Source organism: Dermochelys coriacea, chromosome 9 (genome assembly GCF_009764565.3).
Source record: "Dermochelys coriacea isolate rDerCor1 chromosome 9, rDerCor1.pri.v4, whole genome shotgun sequence".
In the NCBI taxonomy this organism is placed as follows: domain Eukaryota; kingdom Metazoa; phylum Chordata; order Testudines; family Dermochelyidae; genus Dermochelys; species Dermochelys coriacea.
The window spans coordinates 40,682,893-40,699,258 of NC_050076.1; the positions used below are offsets into that span (position 1 = coordinate 40,682,893).

Here is a 16,366-nt window from a genome sequence, read left to right on the forward strand (position 1 = left end):
AATGGTTCAGCAGATGATTGTGGTTGTTGTAAACCCTTTTCTTTCTAAAACGGTTAGTGTGGGGAGGATCTCTGAGAAACAATCTTGTCTTAAACAGCAATTATAGTAAGTTACATTTATTTACCGTTTTCCACTATTGCAATGTATGTGTTTTATTCTGGGTAAACTAACATTTGGGGATTTATTTTAAAAAGGCCAATTTGTACTAGCTTCATACAAGTCAAGTTCTTGGCATACAGCCTGGGGGAGCAGTGTATATTTTATATTCATATCTTTATCAAATAAATCTGTAGCTTGAAGGCTTTCAAAGTACGGAATGCAGGAGACAGACTTTCTGTTCTGCTTGGCATATGGAAACGAGACTTAAGAAATAATTCAAACAGTAATGTCTAGTTCTGCTGCTTTGAAATGGAAATTGGTTGAACAACAAAGATGTTTTCATTTGGGCTTGTGATAGGCCTGTTAGTGCTGCCTAGGGAGGGGAGGATGAAATATAAGACATGGGAAAAAAAACCCAATACTTGATGCTGTTCACTTTCACAATTGTCCATCCAGCATTAGCCAAATATATACATTTAGCAACCATAAATATAACTTCTCTTAAGAAATATATCTCCCAAATTACACAAAGTGAGTCATTTAATTCTAATAAACAGTATAATTAAGAACAATAGGCAAAATGTGTAATCCATGAAATCTGTGAGTTAATTAGAAATATCTGTAGTGTAGTTTTAAAAAAATCACATGGTGTGGAGAGACTCTTTCAGTGTTACAGGGGGGCCCCCAGTAACCTTCGTATTAGCTATTAAAGGCCTGATCCAAAACTCAGACAGCCCTGGAAAGACTTTTACTGATTTCAGTGGCTTTGCATCAGGTCCCAAGGAAAGTTTTTAATTTAAAGGAAAGCAAGTAGTCATGGAGGCTAGAAGGGTTTTTTAAAATGCTCAGTGCTCTAGAACAGTGGTTCTCAACCAGGGTTCGTTTATCCATGGGGGTACACAGAGGTCTTCTAGATATTTGCATAGTTTTACAACAGTCTATGTAAGAAGCACCAGCGAAGTTGGTACAAACTAAAATTTCATACACACAATGACTTGTTTATACCACTCTATATCCTATATGCTGAAATGTAAGCACAATATTTAAATTCCAGTTGATTTATTTAATAATTGTGTGGTAAAATGAGAAAGTAAGCAATTTTTTCAGTAAGTGTGCTGTGACACTTTTTTGTATTTTTATGTCTGATTTTGTAAGCAAGTAGTTTTTAAGTGAGGTGAAATGGGGGTACACAAAACTAATCAGACTCCTGAAAAGGGTACAGTAGTCTGGAAAGGTTGAGAGCCACTGCTCTAGAAATAATCAGTGGATGGATGGGAGATTCAATTATTGCACTTGCCATTTTTTCACATTTTCTTTACTTATTTTGAAAAATATCACTGATGTAAAATAACTGCACCATTGAAGTACAATAATAGCCCACAGGACATGTTGCTAAAGTAATAACGTGTCATTGTTATGGACATTAGGCAGCTACTACCTTGGTACTAAAAATGGGAGCAGTTCTGGGGTAAACCACAATATTACAGTATCTGGGATAGCGCAAATTACCAAATGCCCTGAAAGCTTCAGGAATCTTTGTGTGATAAATGCCTAGACCTGACATACTGCACTATAAAACTAGTAGTTTGATTATCTTTAATCATCTCCAAGAGCACTGCCTTCCACAGAACCAGCCCTGTGCAACATGTATAAGACACACAGGATGACTAGTACAGTGCATCATTGGATGCTTCAAATACTAAACAATTAAAAATAAGGGCAGTAGTGTGTGATCTGTGTTGAAAGATGCATCAGTGTAATGATGTGTATGGAAAAGGTACTTATTTGCTGATTACCCTGTCAAGATATTCTGAAATTTGAAATTTGTTGACCATATCTGAAGTTAAGTGAACATATTGTATTAACTAGCACAAATATGATCTCTCTTGGGGATTAATATTTAGCATTCATTATTTTGATTGGTTACATTAGAGTTTTTTATTAACAAGTGATAGTTGTCAGTTTACATTTTTTGGAATTAGAATCTGAGAAATGCATGTCATTTTTCCAGAGGAGTTCTGTATTGCAAAGCTGTATGAAGTTCACCCTCTCTGCAGCCACCTACATTTTTTCTAAGGACTTGAAAGTCTGCCAACTTCACTGCTTATTCAAAACAAATTCTTAATCGCTGGTGCAGAGATGTCTGCAGCTCTAGTAACCTCCATCCAAGAGTTCCAAAACTATCCTAGATGAATAAGACAGTGCTCCTGGGTTAGTCTATGAAACCAAATGCAGGAAGAAGAATTTTTAGAAAGTAGCTTGTGTTTGTTGCCCATTTTTTATTTCTCCCTCTTCCCCCCCCCCAAAAAAATAGTAGTAATATTAAAGATACTAATGAACCATTGTCAATGGGGGGGTGGGGGAGAAGTGTTTCATGCACTTTCGTACCAAGAAATCTTCAGTGGGGCGCGTGTGTGTGTATGTGTATATATAGAGAGAAAATTTTTTTGTATAATGTTAAAATGCAAGTCTTAATTAGACAAGTCAGGAAACTCAGTTACTGTACAATTCATACAGCAATCTTAATCCTACCCCCTGATGTGTGCTATATGCATAATAATCAAGATTCCAGCCAGTTTTCACAAATTCTATTACAGCTCTCTATAATTGTAATTGAGAAAACTGGCCTAAATATTGCCAGATTTGCTCTGAAGGTAATAAAAAATGTATCTAAAGTTTCTGAAGAAAATGTATTCTTTTGAGAAACAAATCATCAAAATTGATCCTGATTTGAAATTTCGACTTTTGTCTCATGTTTCTTTGTCTCCCTCTAGCTCGAAAATATTTGTCTAGTTAAATCATTTGTGTTTCAGTTGTATTTGGAAATGAGGGGTGGTTTAAAATTAAGCAAGGTTTTATACCTGTTTTTTGTCATGGTTAGATTTGGGGCCTAATCCTACTCTCGTTGATGTTAGTGGTAGCAGGATTGGGCATGGTCTAAAGTCCACTGAAATAGTAGTAGTAATTCTTTTAACCCTAATGGTCTTTGCATCACTTGTCTATGTATTTGAGAGTGTGTTGCCTTCTTTGCTGGTTGTGGCTTGGAAAGAACATAAGGGCTTTTATATAGATGACCTTTTCTTTTAGTTTACATATTGGAGACCTGTGTGTTTGGAGTAGTGGTATCAGACTTCACATTCCAGCTCTGTAGGTGTGTTTTCTCTATTATGGAGAATTGACACACCACTATAGTTAAGGTTGTAACCATGGATCCATTAGAAAGGTTTACTTGATTTCCCTTTACAGCTTAAAAATAAGAATCTTCAATGTAGGGTTACCTCCGTGATAACTAGAAAGGTTTCATTCAGAAAGCGTTCTTTATACGTCATAAGAATATTCTATTCATTTATTATGTCACTAGCATAAAAGTTTTGTTGCCCTTAGCTATTCATTTCCTTGCATTTCTGTGCCCTAAGTTTTGTAATTTATGCAATTTTGTTATTGCCACTTGAAATTTCATTTTTTTAAACAAAACTTAGTTTGTTTTTAAAGATAATTTTTTCCCCAGTAATGCATACGATGTATATAGCTTTTTGTATCTTAGGCTCTTATTCTGCAAACTACTCACTGCAGAGCCCTGCTGAAGCAAACGGGGCTCTGCATAGGTGCAAGACCCATCTGCATAGAGTAGCTTGCAGGAGCTGTGCCTAATGGTGTAGCAAAATGTGTCGCTGTCTTTGGCTACATTTTGTTTTGTGAATATTGCATCGCTATGCTCAATCATGTATGGTCATGTAAAAAGAGTCCCTATTGTGCTGTAAAGCACATGTACAAGAGAGCAGAATTCTCACAACAGGTTTAATTCTGAATGTCCTGAAGTTTTCAATTAAAATCCCAGCTGTAGTATTGCATTAATATAATTTGATGGTAATGAAGTACATTTTCACAGATATTTTAAGAATAAATTTAATGGACAACTGTAGCAGATGAAATAGCAGGTGCAGTCTAGTGCACAAAACATGTGCATGTTTCCATAGAGGCCTTTGTTCCTTGGTGGGCTCTGATCCAAATACTGACTGGGCCCATCCTTGTTTAAATTGAGATCTAAGAAGATAAAAGCCCATTGGCATATGGTTGCAGGCTAGTGGGCTTTTTGCTGAATCCTCAGGAGAGAAAGAATGAGAAGGAATCAAATCTAAGGCTTCTACGTAACTCTGAACAGCACCCTCCTCCCCCAGAAATGCATAAAATATTGTACAATAAATCATGTTTATAAAATAGCACCTGTTGCTTTTAGTAATATCACAGACAAGCTACAATCCTAGAACAGCTGTTTGTTAGGCCTAGTAAGATCTACATTCCATTATACAGTTACTGCTTTATCACTTGTTATATAGTGTGAAACTCATAATGTATTAATCCTGGGATGCACTGATGTATTTGCATCACTGTAAATAGGAAAAGCTTCAATAGGATGTAAAGACTGCAAAGTTAAAAGGGTGTAACAAAAAGGTGATGTTGAGAAGCACTTGCACTCTCTAAAAGATGAATACCTACATATTTTTAGGATATATTAATTTGTTTGTCATACTGTAAATGATGTTTACTTCAACACCTTAATATATTAAAACCACAATTAGTAAAACAAAACTATAACCTAGCTGCTTAGCTATGCCAGAACTCCACTTGATTTGGCAAGTTAGGATTGGTGGTGGTGGGCAGTAACTGGCCTACTTCATTCTAGGATCAGCCCAAGCATCAGCCCTAGCACGGATTAGAGCAGCCCTTAGGGTTGCCATCTGGCAATGTCCCCTAATCTCCCAGGTGGAGTACAACATGCCAGTGGCATACTTTGACGTGCCCCCTCCACTGCATGCTGCAAAGGAGGAAGGTCTCCCTCTGAGGAGTCCTCAGCAGGGGTCAGTTCTATCCCTTTTCTGCCATCAGAGTAGCAGAATATGATTTATAACATGGTAAATGTTCACAATGTCTACATTACACTGAATTATATTTGATAATGAATGCTAGTCTTCAGTTTGGCTTGGAAATGCATGTGCTATTCCTTTTCAATTCATTATCTGAAAGAATTTGTGGTAGTGTAAGAACTTTGAAACTACCTAAGTTACTTTTGAATTTTTAAATGTTTACTGTCTAAAATGTACCTTTAGGTTATTCCTTAATATAGATAGGTGGTCCTGTTTCCCCTGTAAAACTGCTATTTATCATTGCTTACCCTAGCACGTAAGTCTTAGGAAGGCCCTGATGAGAAGTGTTGTGCTGGCCAGTACTTTTAATCACAGGTACAGGAGAGCTTTGCTTCAGTCTGATCATTGGAATCCCAGAGCACTGGATAATTGCAAAAAATTTAAAAGGCATCCTACTGTTGCCATTCATGCAGCTCTCTCTAACAGGCTGAACTGACACTGGCCAAAAGGTAATACTTCAGGAGGTCCTGATTTAGCACAGTGGGCTGGAAGCCAGCTAGCAGTGATAAGACCTTTTTTTAGAATAAACCCCAGGGAAGACTGGCAACCTTGCTCTTCACAGGTCATACCTTTTCCCTTCCCTTCTCTCAAATGCAAATCTGGTTATCATTTTTATATGCAAAATGGTAATAGCAAATAGAAAAAACATTTTAAAGATATTAAATTTCCATTAAGCAACCAGGACATCAGGAGAGGCAATTCCAGTAGGGATAAGGAGGTTTTGGTACCATTATAAAAGGCACTGGTGAGACTTCACCTAGAATACTGTGTGCAGGTCTGGTCTCCCATGTTTAAAAAGGATGAATTCAAACTGGAGCAGGTACAGAGAAGGGCTACTAGGATGATCCGAGGAATGGAAAACTTGTCTTATGAAAGGAGACTCAAGGAGCTTGGCTTGTTTAGCCTAACTAAAAGAAGGTTGAAGGGAGATATGATTGCTCTCTATAAATATATCAGAGGAATAAATACAGGAGAGGGAGAGGAATTATTTAAGCTCAGCACCAGTGTGGACACAAGAACAAATGGGTATAAACTGGCCACCAGGAAGTTGAGACTTGAAATCAGACGAAGGTTTCTAACCATCAGAGGAGTGAAGTTTTGGAATAGCCTTCCAAGGGAAGCAGTGGGGGCAAAAGATCTATCTGGTTTTAAGATTCTACTTGATAAGTTTATGGAGGAGATGGTATGATGGGATATTGTGATTTTGGTAAGTAATTGATCTTTAAATATTCAGGGTAAATAGGCCTAATCCCCTGAGATGGGATATTAGATGGATGGGATCTGAGTTACCCGGGAAAGAATTTTCTGTAATATCTGGCTGTTGAATCTTGCCCATATGCTCAGGGTTTAGCTGATTGCCATATCTGGGGTCGGGAAGGAATTTTCCTCCAGGGCAGATTGGAGAGGCCCTGGAGGTTTTTCGCCTTCCTCTATAGCGTGGGGCACGGGTCACTTGAGGGAGGCTTCTCTGCTCCTTGAAGTCTTTAAACCACAATTTGAGGACTTCAATAGCTCAGACATAGGTGAGGTTTTTCGTAGGAGTGGGTGGGTGAGATTCTGTGGCCTGCGCTTTGCAGGAGATCAGACTAGATGATCAGAATGGTCCCTTCTGACCTTAGTATCTATGAATCTATGACTGTCATGTGTACAATCATGGGGAACACATTATGAAATAGTATTTTTTCATGTTTCTTTGACATCAATTTATCAACTGTTTCCTATACTACATGAAGATAATGTCCTCTGGATGTAACTTTTTTATAGCAGGTTTGTGTCCCTTGTTGCTAATGTCATGTATATGAACTTTTATAGCAGCAATCTCTCATCATTAGCAGTAATCCTGAAGAATCAGCAGGACTGCTTCTCTCTGGCTGTCTAGTCTTCAGCTACCTTATCACATTAAATATCCATAGATTGTTCTGCCTCTTCCCCGCCCTGGCTTCTCCTTCCCCCGCCCCCCTCCACACACACCCACGCACGCACACACACAACATTTGAAGGTGATTTCAAGTGGGAATCATGAAACTTTAGTCAAACTTTAACTGGATGCAGCCTTTTTATTTCTAAACCATGGGTGGGCAAACTTTTTGGCCTAAGGGCCACATCTGGGTATGGAAATTGTATGGCGGGCCATGAATGCTCATGAGATTGGAGGTTGGGGTGCAGGAGGGGATGAGGGCTCCGGCTGGAGGTGCAGGTTCTGTGGTGGGGCCAGGGATGAGGGGTTTGGGATCAGGAGGGGCTGGGGACTGAGGGTGAAGCAGAGAGGTTAGGAGTATGGGAAGGGGATCTGGGCTGAGGCAGGGAGTTGGGGAGTGGGAGGGGGTATGGGCTCTGGGCTGGGGGTGCAGATTCCAGGGTTGGGCCAGAAATGGGGGGGTTCAGGGTGTGGGGGCTCTAGACTGGGGCTGAGGGGCTTGGGGGATGGGGGGTGAGGGCTCCGGCTGTGAGGGTGGGCTCTGGGGTGGGGCTGGGGATGAGGGGTTTGGGGTGCAGGAGGGTGCTCCAGGCTGGGACCAAGGTTTTGGAGGGGGTCAGGCTCTGCGCGGTGCTTACCTGAAGCAGCTCCTGGCAGCAGTGGCATGTCCCCGCTTTGGCTCCTACATGGAGGCACAGCGCTGGCCAGGTGGCTCTGTGCATTGCCCCGTCCGCAGGCACCACCCCTGAAACTCTCATTGGCTGTGGTTCCTGGCCAATGGCAGCTGTAGAGCTGGCGCTTGGGGCAGTGGTGGTGTGCGGCACCCCGTGGCTGCCCCTATGTGTAGGAGCGGAATAGGGAACATGCATCTGCTTCCGGGAGCCACAGCATGAGTGGAGGGGGGCAAGTCCCCAACCCTGCTCCCCGGCTGGAGTGCCAGAGCAGGGCAAGCCCCCGACCCCGCTCCTCAGCGGGAGCTTGAGGGCTGGATTAAAAGGTCTCATGAGGTGAATGTGGCTCGCGGGCCGTAGTTTTGCCCACGCCTGTTCTAAACAGATTTTTTTCTCCTATGTGAGTTTAGCAGCTACTCTTCAATTGTCTATTATATGCTAATACAGCAAATGAAATTGACCTCAGTTTATAGAATGAAGCTTAAAGAATAAAGTTAAAATATTAATGCTATGCTGCCTAACTGTGTAAACCAACTTATTGGAAGAAATCTGTACACTTAGGATAATGGTATATAAGAGTGTGCTGAATGGTTCAACAGTGTTCTGGTGCCCCTCTGCTTGTGGGCAATTCTTATGCCCGAGCTGCCTATAGAAGCGATGGGTGAATGAATCTACTTTCTGAACAGTGTCATTTAACAATTGCCAGTGAAATTGATCAAGTAATTCATGAAATTCTTACAAATATTTGAGAGTATCCAGGATAATCTACAACTGAACTACACAACCCTCTGAGAATTGCAAGATAGCAGAATTCTGAAATCCTTGAGAATTGTATGTGTGAGATCACGGTATGCACAGGGACTCCTAGACTTGTTGATACTAAGTGTGCATATTCTGCTGTGGGTCAGGTGTGTGTGAATATGATGGGTTGGATTCTGACTCCTGCATTGGCTCCTATACTTTGGTGTTTTTATTGAGGCCATAAAGGGGCCACAGTGCACCAGGAGCAATACAGAGCTGACCATCAGTTTGCCCTCTATATGGGGAGGGAGGCAGTGGGTGAGGTTGTGCTTGAAGTGTTCAGCACCAAAGTTGGGTTGTAGAGCAGTCCATATAGGTAGTCTGGCTAAGGCTGTATCTTATTGCACGAGCCATTTGGAGCCTTCCCTCCCCTTCCCCCACAGCAGCCAAGAGTTCGTATGTACATACCCTCACAGTACGCATTAGGGATATAAAAGGTTAACTGGTAAGCATTAGGCTTACTGGTTAACCAACCTTAACTATTAACCCCGATGGCCCCGCACCATCCAGAGGGGCCAGGGCCCCTGGAGCTACCTCAGTTAACTGGTTAACTTTTTAAACTGATATTTATATCCCTAATATGCCTATAGAAGCATAGTTCATACAAGCTTTAAATCAGAATTTCTGGAGTCTGGCAATGGAACTCTGAATGAAATAGACTGTCAATGAAGCGGTGATCATGAGCCCTATTGTGTTTCATCCCTATTGTCATGATGCGCTGCCCTCCAGCATACGCACACTCCTTGTGGCCCTGTAGGTGCATAATTAGAGTTGCCAACCCTCCAGGATTCTCCAGGAATTAAAAACTAATTTTCATTAAAGATTGTCATGTGATGAAGCCTCCAGGAATACGGCCAACCAAAACTGGCAACCCTGCATTGCAATGAGAGCCCCTCACGTTCTTTCATCCAATTATCCAGACATGCTTGATTCAAAACATGTACCCCCTTTTTGGGATCTGCTTATGAAGTCTTTCTATGAAGTGTAACACAGTGGCTCCAGCTCATCCCACTCTGGGTCCATAGGAGAGTCCTAGTCAGCTCTGTCAACTCTGTTCAACAGATTCCCCCAGCCCCCATCCTGGAACTCGAGTTGCACGTTAAATGGTGACAGTCTGTCCTTCCTCGAGCTGGGAGCCCCTAACTGTCCTCCTTGGAGAGGTGTTGTAATTTGGGTAATCTCTTTCTCTCTCCTCACCACAGGAGTCCTCAGCCCTCCTCCTGGAGCCACACCGAAATATGGCCTCAGCCTACTTCTCCTCCTTTGACTGGCCCCTTTCCCTCCAGTTAGTCCTCAAGCTCAGAGGGTTCAGCAGGCAGCCCTCTACTGCTGGTGTCTGCCCTGCTATGAGGGAGGAGGCAACATTTATGCTGCTTCCCCTTATCCCAGTTTATTCCTTGTTGGTTGAGTGAGAGGGGAGCCTTGCTATGCCCACTTTGGATGGCCCCATGGCCTTAAGGATACAGTGATGCGAGTTCCATCGAATCATCACTTTTTTGGGGGACTGCTTCCTCCCTATCAATATCTCCTAGGCCCATGGGTGGGAGTGACCTTTCAAAATCTTAAAGGGACATGATGTGGTGGGCTGACCACTAGGTACCACTAACCTTAATAGGCAGTCTACCCCATCACAACCATCTATTCTAAAATTTGCCAGTGTTTAGACAGCAGTGCTGAATATTTCCTTCCTATGTCTGTGCAGCAATTCCATGTCTACACAAACCTTATTAGAAAGTATGGAGATACATTAAGAAAATTATTAAAAATAAATATTACAGTCCTCCAAAATTCTGATAACTGTATGTGTGGAGCCTCAGCAAGAAGACATTTGTGTTTGCAGTCAGTGAGATTTGAGAATATTGGGTCTAATCCAGAGTACCTGCATTTCAGCCTACTTCTGCTGTCTCCTGATAGGAGTTTGCTTCAGGAGACTTAAAGTTTCTCAGGTCTGGAGAATGCAGCATTCTTCTGTGATGCCAGCAGATAAGAGATGTTCCTTTATTTTCAGAAGGTCTGCCTAGCACTGGCACAGCTCACGAGGAAGCAGGCATGATTAAAAGGGCTGTGGCTATTTCAGTTATTGCAGGATCCCGAAGCTTGCAATATTCATTTGAAATGAAACTAATACACAGAGGTTACAAAAATCTCTTTTCTAAGTTCTCTGCTTCTGTCATAGTCTTCATAATGATGCGGAGGAGGAGCAATTAATTTCAAGTGTCTTTAACGTTTTTTCCTGTTTCAAAACATATAATTGTCTTTATGAAATGACACAACACATGGACAAGGTATTCACTGCAATGAAAATGTACTTCCAGCATGTTGGAAGTATGCTGCTTTTATCTGCAGGGTAGGGTGAAGTCTACCTTTTTTAAATGCCTGTAAACTATATTATGGTACTTCCCGCTTCTTGAAATGGCCAAGCATTTATGCATGCATCATCTTTTCCCTGCTGAGAATATAAATCAATGTCCTTTCTTTTGGCTCTCTTATTTTAAGGTATAATCTAGCTAGGTCAAATCAACATGATAAATCCATTAGCAGACGTTAATATTAGACCACTGTGCAGTGCCTACAGCACAGTTGGCTCCTGGGTCCCAGCAAACAAGCTTAGCCAAATAGAGTAAAATTGGTATGACTTGGATAACTCAAAGGAACGTAGGTCAACTTTCTATTTTTGTTAAGATATAATATATGATAATGACACAGAACTTACTTAAGGTATTTACAGAAAGATAATATATACATTCTATCAGTTACACTGATTTATTTGCTGTGATCTTTATACAAGAAAGTGACACCATCGTTGCATTGATTTCACTTTGGACTTAATCACTTGGAAAGGGAAAAATCATTCTAGGTCATATAATAGTACCGGTTGTGATTTTTCAAATCTGTCTAGGGGATTTCAACACACATCTTTTATTAATTTTAATGGAAGGTGCTGTGTCTAAGTTCCTGGATTGCTTTGAACATTACAATGATAGTTTTTATTCATTGACTTGGCTGGCATGCATCAGATATAAATGCCAGAAATAATACCATAGAAGTGTTCCTGAAACAGCTAAGAAGTAAATAACAGCTACAGGAAGAAAACTACTCCAGTAATATTTGTAAATAACATTTTCCTACAGCTGTATTTATCTTGATCAATTTCTGGCAAGTAGATTTTAAGACAGACTAGAATGAATTATTCATGATGTTAACTGTTAAGACTGTTATACATGTTGATGGAATTACCAGCTCTTCCATACTGAATTGCTATTTTCTATTTCTTGGGGTTGGGGGTGAGGAGAGAGTGTGAAACAAATATGATACTGTGCAAGCTGGAGTCCCTGACATTTCATAGAACTGCTAACAGGAGTTGAGTGAAGTCTAATATTAGAAAAACACTCAAGTGCTGCTTCTGATCTTCTTAAGTATACTCTATTGATTGTGCTGTGGTTACATTTCTGTCAAAGTTCATTTTTCATTTTAAAGGAAGGAATAATGTTAAATTGTATTGAAAAATGCTTGTTTAGATTCAGTTCCTGCTCACGTTTTATGCACTGAAGTGACAAAATATTCATACGTTGCAGAAGTCAAGGGAAACTAATTTTTCTCTTTTCTTTCCCTTCCCTCCTCCCATTGACTGTCCAGTGCAGGTTGTCTTATTAAAACAAAACATGGCAATACTGCAGATAATTGGTAGTTTTATAGCTCTTTCCTCATTAGCAATGTGTGTTTCCATTTGCCATCGTATAGGAAAAGGTAACATTTAAAACCAAACATTAAGCATGTTAAATGTTGATGGTTCTCTGGTACAATAAGAATCATGATTAAATAAATGTTCAAAGAAATTAAAACAGATGACTGTTTTTCTGCAGAGTAAATTGAAATTTTGCTTCTGAACCTGGACAAATTACAGTAACTCCTCACTTAACACTGTAATTATGTTCCTGAAAAATGCGACTTTAAGTGAAACAATGTTAAGCGAATCCAATTTCCCCATAAAAATGAATGTAAATGGGAGGCAGGGGGTTAGGTTCCAGGAAATTTTTTTTGCCATACAGTAGAGTACCTTAGTTGGGAGGTGCCCCCGCCTTACCCCACACAGGCATAGCCCACTGGCACTGGAAACAATGAGGCAGGCAAGGAGGCTGAAGGTGCTGTAGGCTAGGAGAAGCACGTTGCACAGCAGCAGCGGCAGCTTCCCCTACTCTGCAAGCACCAGGGGTGGGGGGCTCAACCCTCAGCCCACCCACTCCACCTCTTCACCCCTCCTGCTCCCCTTTTACTCTGCCTGCCGTGTCCTCACTCCTTTTCCCCCCTCCCCCCGCTCCTGCCCCTGGCAATCAGCTGGCTTCCTGTGTTCAGGAGGGGAGGAAGGAGGAGCCTGCGCACCATGTCCTCGCTCCTCCCCCTCTCCCTCCTGAACCTCTCAAGCCAGCTGATTGCCGGAGGCAGGAGGCAGGGGAGGGAGCGGGGAGGCTGCAAGCCACGTCCTCGCTCCCTCCCCTTTCCCTCCTGCCCATGGCAATCAGCTGGCTTGCGGCATTCAAGAAGCAGGGGAGGGAGGGGAAGCCTGTGTGCCATGTCCTCGCACCTCCCTCCTGAACCCCACAAGCGAGCTGATTGCTGCGGACAGGAGGCGGGGGGGGGGGCAGGAGCAGGAGGGCGCTGATCCACAGGGTCTGCTGGCTGGCGTGAGGCGCTGGGGGAGGGGGCATAGGGGAGCTGATGGGGACTGCCAGCTGTGGACAAAGCAGGCAGCCAAATGACATTATAGCGAAGCATTGTACAACTTTAAATGGAGCATGTTCTGTAATTGAGCAGGGACATAAGATCAAAACAACATTAAGCAAGAGGACATTAAGTGGGGAGTTACTGTATTGGGAGTCAACCCAGAACACTTAAAAATTGTTTAAACCATTAGCTGGAAGCTGTATATAATTAGCCCTGCATAATTAGCCCTGTGGTACACAGCAACAGTTGCTAAGTACCATAGGCCTTGGAGTAGCTTTTGTCAGTAATGTATGTTAAGATGGAAGAACACTGCTATGCCATCTCCCAAGGGCCTTTCTTTAATCCAAAGGCTGTGATTTCTCTCAAGCCCAAGAAGAATGCATTTAAGATACTTGTAATGATAAAAGTAAGGTTTGGAAGCCTTCATCAGCACACTGGTATAGTTTAGATTAGTCAGGAAATGGGGAACCTCACCTACTTCATGTGGAAGTTGTTGTTTCTTTCTCTCCAACTTGGGAAATTCTTCCCCATGTTCCTGTGAAGTAGAACGTGCCTATAAATTGTCCAAGATAAAGCATTTCTTATTTGTGATGAGGCCCAGAGATGTATGACATGGGGTTACTCTGCTCTCTGATTCCTTGGCGGTTGACAAAACTTGTCAATCAGAGGTAGGGGATGTGTGGCTCCACTTCAGAGAAACCCCCAGATTATGTGCGTGTCCTGCTGCAGAGGAAACTTGAAGAGGAGGAGGAAAGAAGCTTAAAATCTCCAGGTTATCAGGCTCTGCCTCTAGCAACAGAGAAGATTCCCTTTCTCCTCAGAAACTGGGACACTCTGTGTCCTATGCCCACCCAGCTGGAGTGCAGCATGGTACAGCAGGCTGAGAGAGAAAACCGAACATACCTCTGCTTCTGATTTAAGTGCCTGCCTGGAGATCTGTGCCTGTTCTATGGAGACCCCGGCATCTCTTAAGTTCTCAGAGAGGGGCAGAGTTCTCATCAGCCTCCCTGCCTGCTCAGGTTTCAGAGTAGCAGCCATGTTAGTCTGTATTCGCATCCGATGAAGTGAGCTGTAGCTCAGAAAAGCTTATGCTCAAATAAATTTGTTAGTCTCTAAGGTGCCTGCCTGTTCAGTTGAGCTCCCAGGAAACAAAATCTCCTGGGCACAGCACAAGTGACAGCAGCAGCCCCAGGACCAGCAAATGGTGCTTCCTCCTGCATGGGGAAAGGAGCATAGGTTGAAGCACAGTATCAAAGGGTCAGGGAAGCTGCCCACCCAACCGGTGGAGCTAATGTTAACAACCACACTTGTTGAACATTGAGCAGCTGCTCAGCCTCTCCCCTGCACTGCTGCAGGAGCAGGGAGTTACTGACAGGGATCCAGAGATGGAACAAGGAGATCTTGGTAAGGTGCCCTTGGGTCCAACCCCTCCTTCTATGCCCTCTACAGCATGCCCTCTGTCCAGCCCTGCAGTGGCACTGGCTATTTGCTGCTAGCAATGTAAGCCCAGTGCTGTCTCCCAGTGCAGCAAACAGGCCAAAGACTCCCTTTAAATGTCCAGCCTCCTTCTCCTGGGTTGGGATCAGCCTATTTCCAAACCCTGTCTAGAAATCTGTCTTAAAGTGTGGGACTTCGGGAAGCCCTCTCTCCATCCAGTCCAGCACAAAACCTTTCTTTCTCAGGGCAAGAAAGATAATTAAGAGTAATGATTGTAAGGGCTCTACCTTGAGAGCAGGAGAACCATTAGTCTGAGGAAGCGGATAAAGAGAAGTATAAGAAAGGTTTCAGATTTTCAGATCCTTCTAGATGCTACAATATAAATCTCTCACAAAAAGGCGGCAGTCCCCTCCATTTTCTGAAGAATCTGATTTCAAGGGTTTCTGCTAGGATGTGCTCTAAGAGACGCAAAATGAAAACTGTTTCCCTCAAACTTCAGACATTTGCAGAGTGCAAGCAGGGTAGAAATCCTCAATGTAGCAGCTCCCATGCTCACCTTCATGGAGTGCAGCATGGGACATAATTATCAGTGCTGGGTTCCCCTGCTTGCCCTCACAGAGGCAAATCAATGCAGGAAAGACCCAGCCATATGCATGTGCTGTTTCCTTTAGGCATGCGTATATACACAACCCCGCTGAAGGGGACTATCCCTACTTAAGGGCAGAAGGCCAACACTCCAAATCGGAGCTTAAGACTCAAATAATATTACAAACAAACAAAAACATACATAGACATTAGCCTTTCAAGCAAAAGGGTACTGAGTATTGTGAACTACAGTAACGAAGTCTGTAGATTCCTCAGATGAGCTAATGCTGTATATCCCTCCTCATATGCTGAGTGTCTAGTAGTGGGACAGGGATTTCCTCCCACACCTAAAAGACTGGAAACATAGCAGCCTATCCTTAGCTGCCGCTGCGGTCATCATGTCTTAACTATTGTGCTGTCATTCCCATCGGCTGCTGTGGGTCACTGTGCTCCCAGCTTCTGATGCAGGTTTCCACTCCCCTCTGTCTCCCCACCTTCTTTCTTGAGCTGGTGGTTATGAAGTGGTGAGAGGGACAGCTGCTCAGATGTGGAAGAACTGGCAGACAGTGAGGAGCCTCTTGGTCCACCATTCCTTCTTTTTACCCCACAGTTCCCACAGCCTCTATTCTGTAAGGACAGATGGTTCCTTGGTGTCCGCCAATCAAAATGTATCCCGGTGTCACTGTGACAGAGACCCCTTGTCACCTCGGACCTGACAAACTCACTACACCAAACACATCTTACCGAATGTTTATCCATAAGGAGCAACCAGCAATGTATCTACAGAAAGCTCATAACTTGTCAAGACTTAAAATCATTGTGAGATGTATGTACAGATAATAGCTAAGAGATAAAGAATTTACATTGAAAGCATGCTTCATAGACTTGAAGTAAAAATCAGTCACCAGGGTAATGACTGGTAGAGGGCTTGGGTGATGTGTATCAGTGATGATCCATTCAAGCAAGAGAGAGTCATCACCACACCCAAGTTTGCTGGTGAGGTAACACAGGGGGAGGGATAGCTCAGTGGTTTGAGCATTGGCCTGCTAAACCCAGGATTATGAGTTCAATCCTTGAGGGGGCCATTTAGGGATCTGGGGCAAAAATTGGGGATTGATCCTGCTTTGAGCAGGGGGTTGGACTAGATGACCTCCTGAGGTCCCTTCCAATCCTGATATTCTATGATTCTAAGGGTCTGTTGTATACCC

General features: G+C 42.7%; 1 protein-coding gene across 6 annotated transcripts in view; it reads left to right on the forward strand.

Annotated features, from left to right (window-relative positions):
* The window catches only part of SPSB4 (splA/ryanodine receptor domain and SOCS box containing 4), a 322,601-nt gene that overhangs the window by 243,998 nt on the left and 62,237 nt on the right, over window positions 1–16,366 (forward strand). The window lies entirely within an intron of this gene.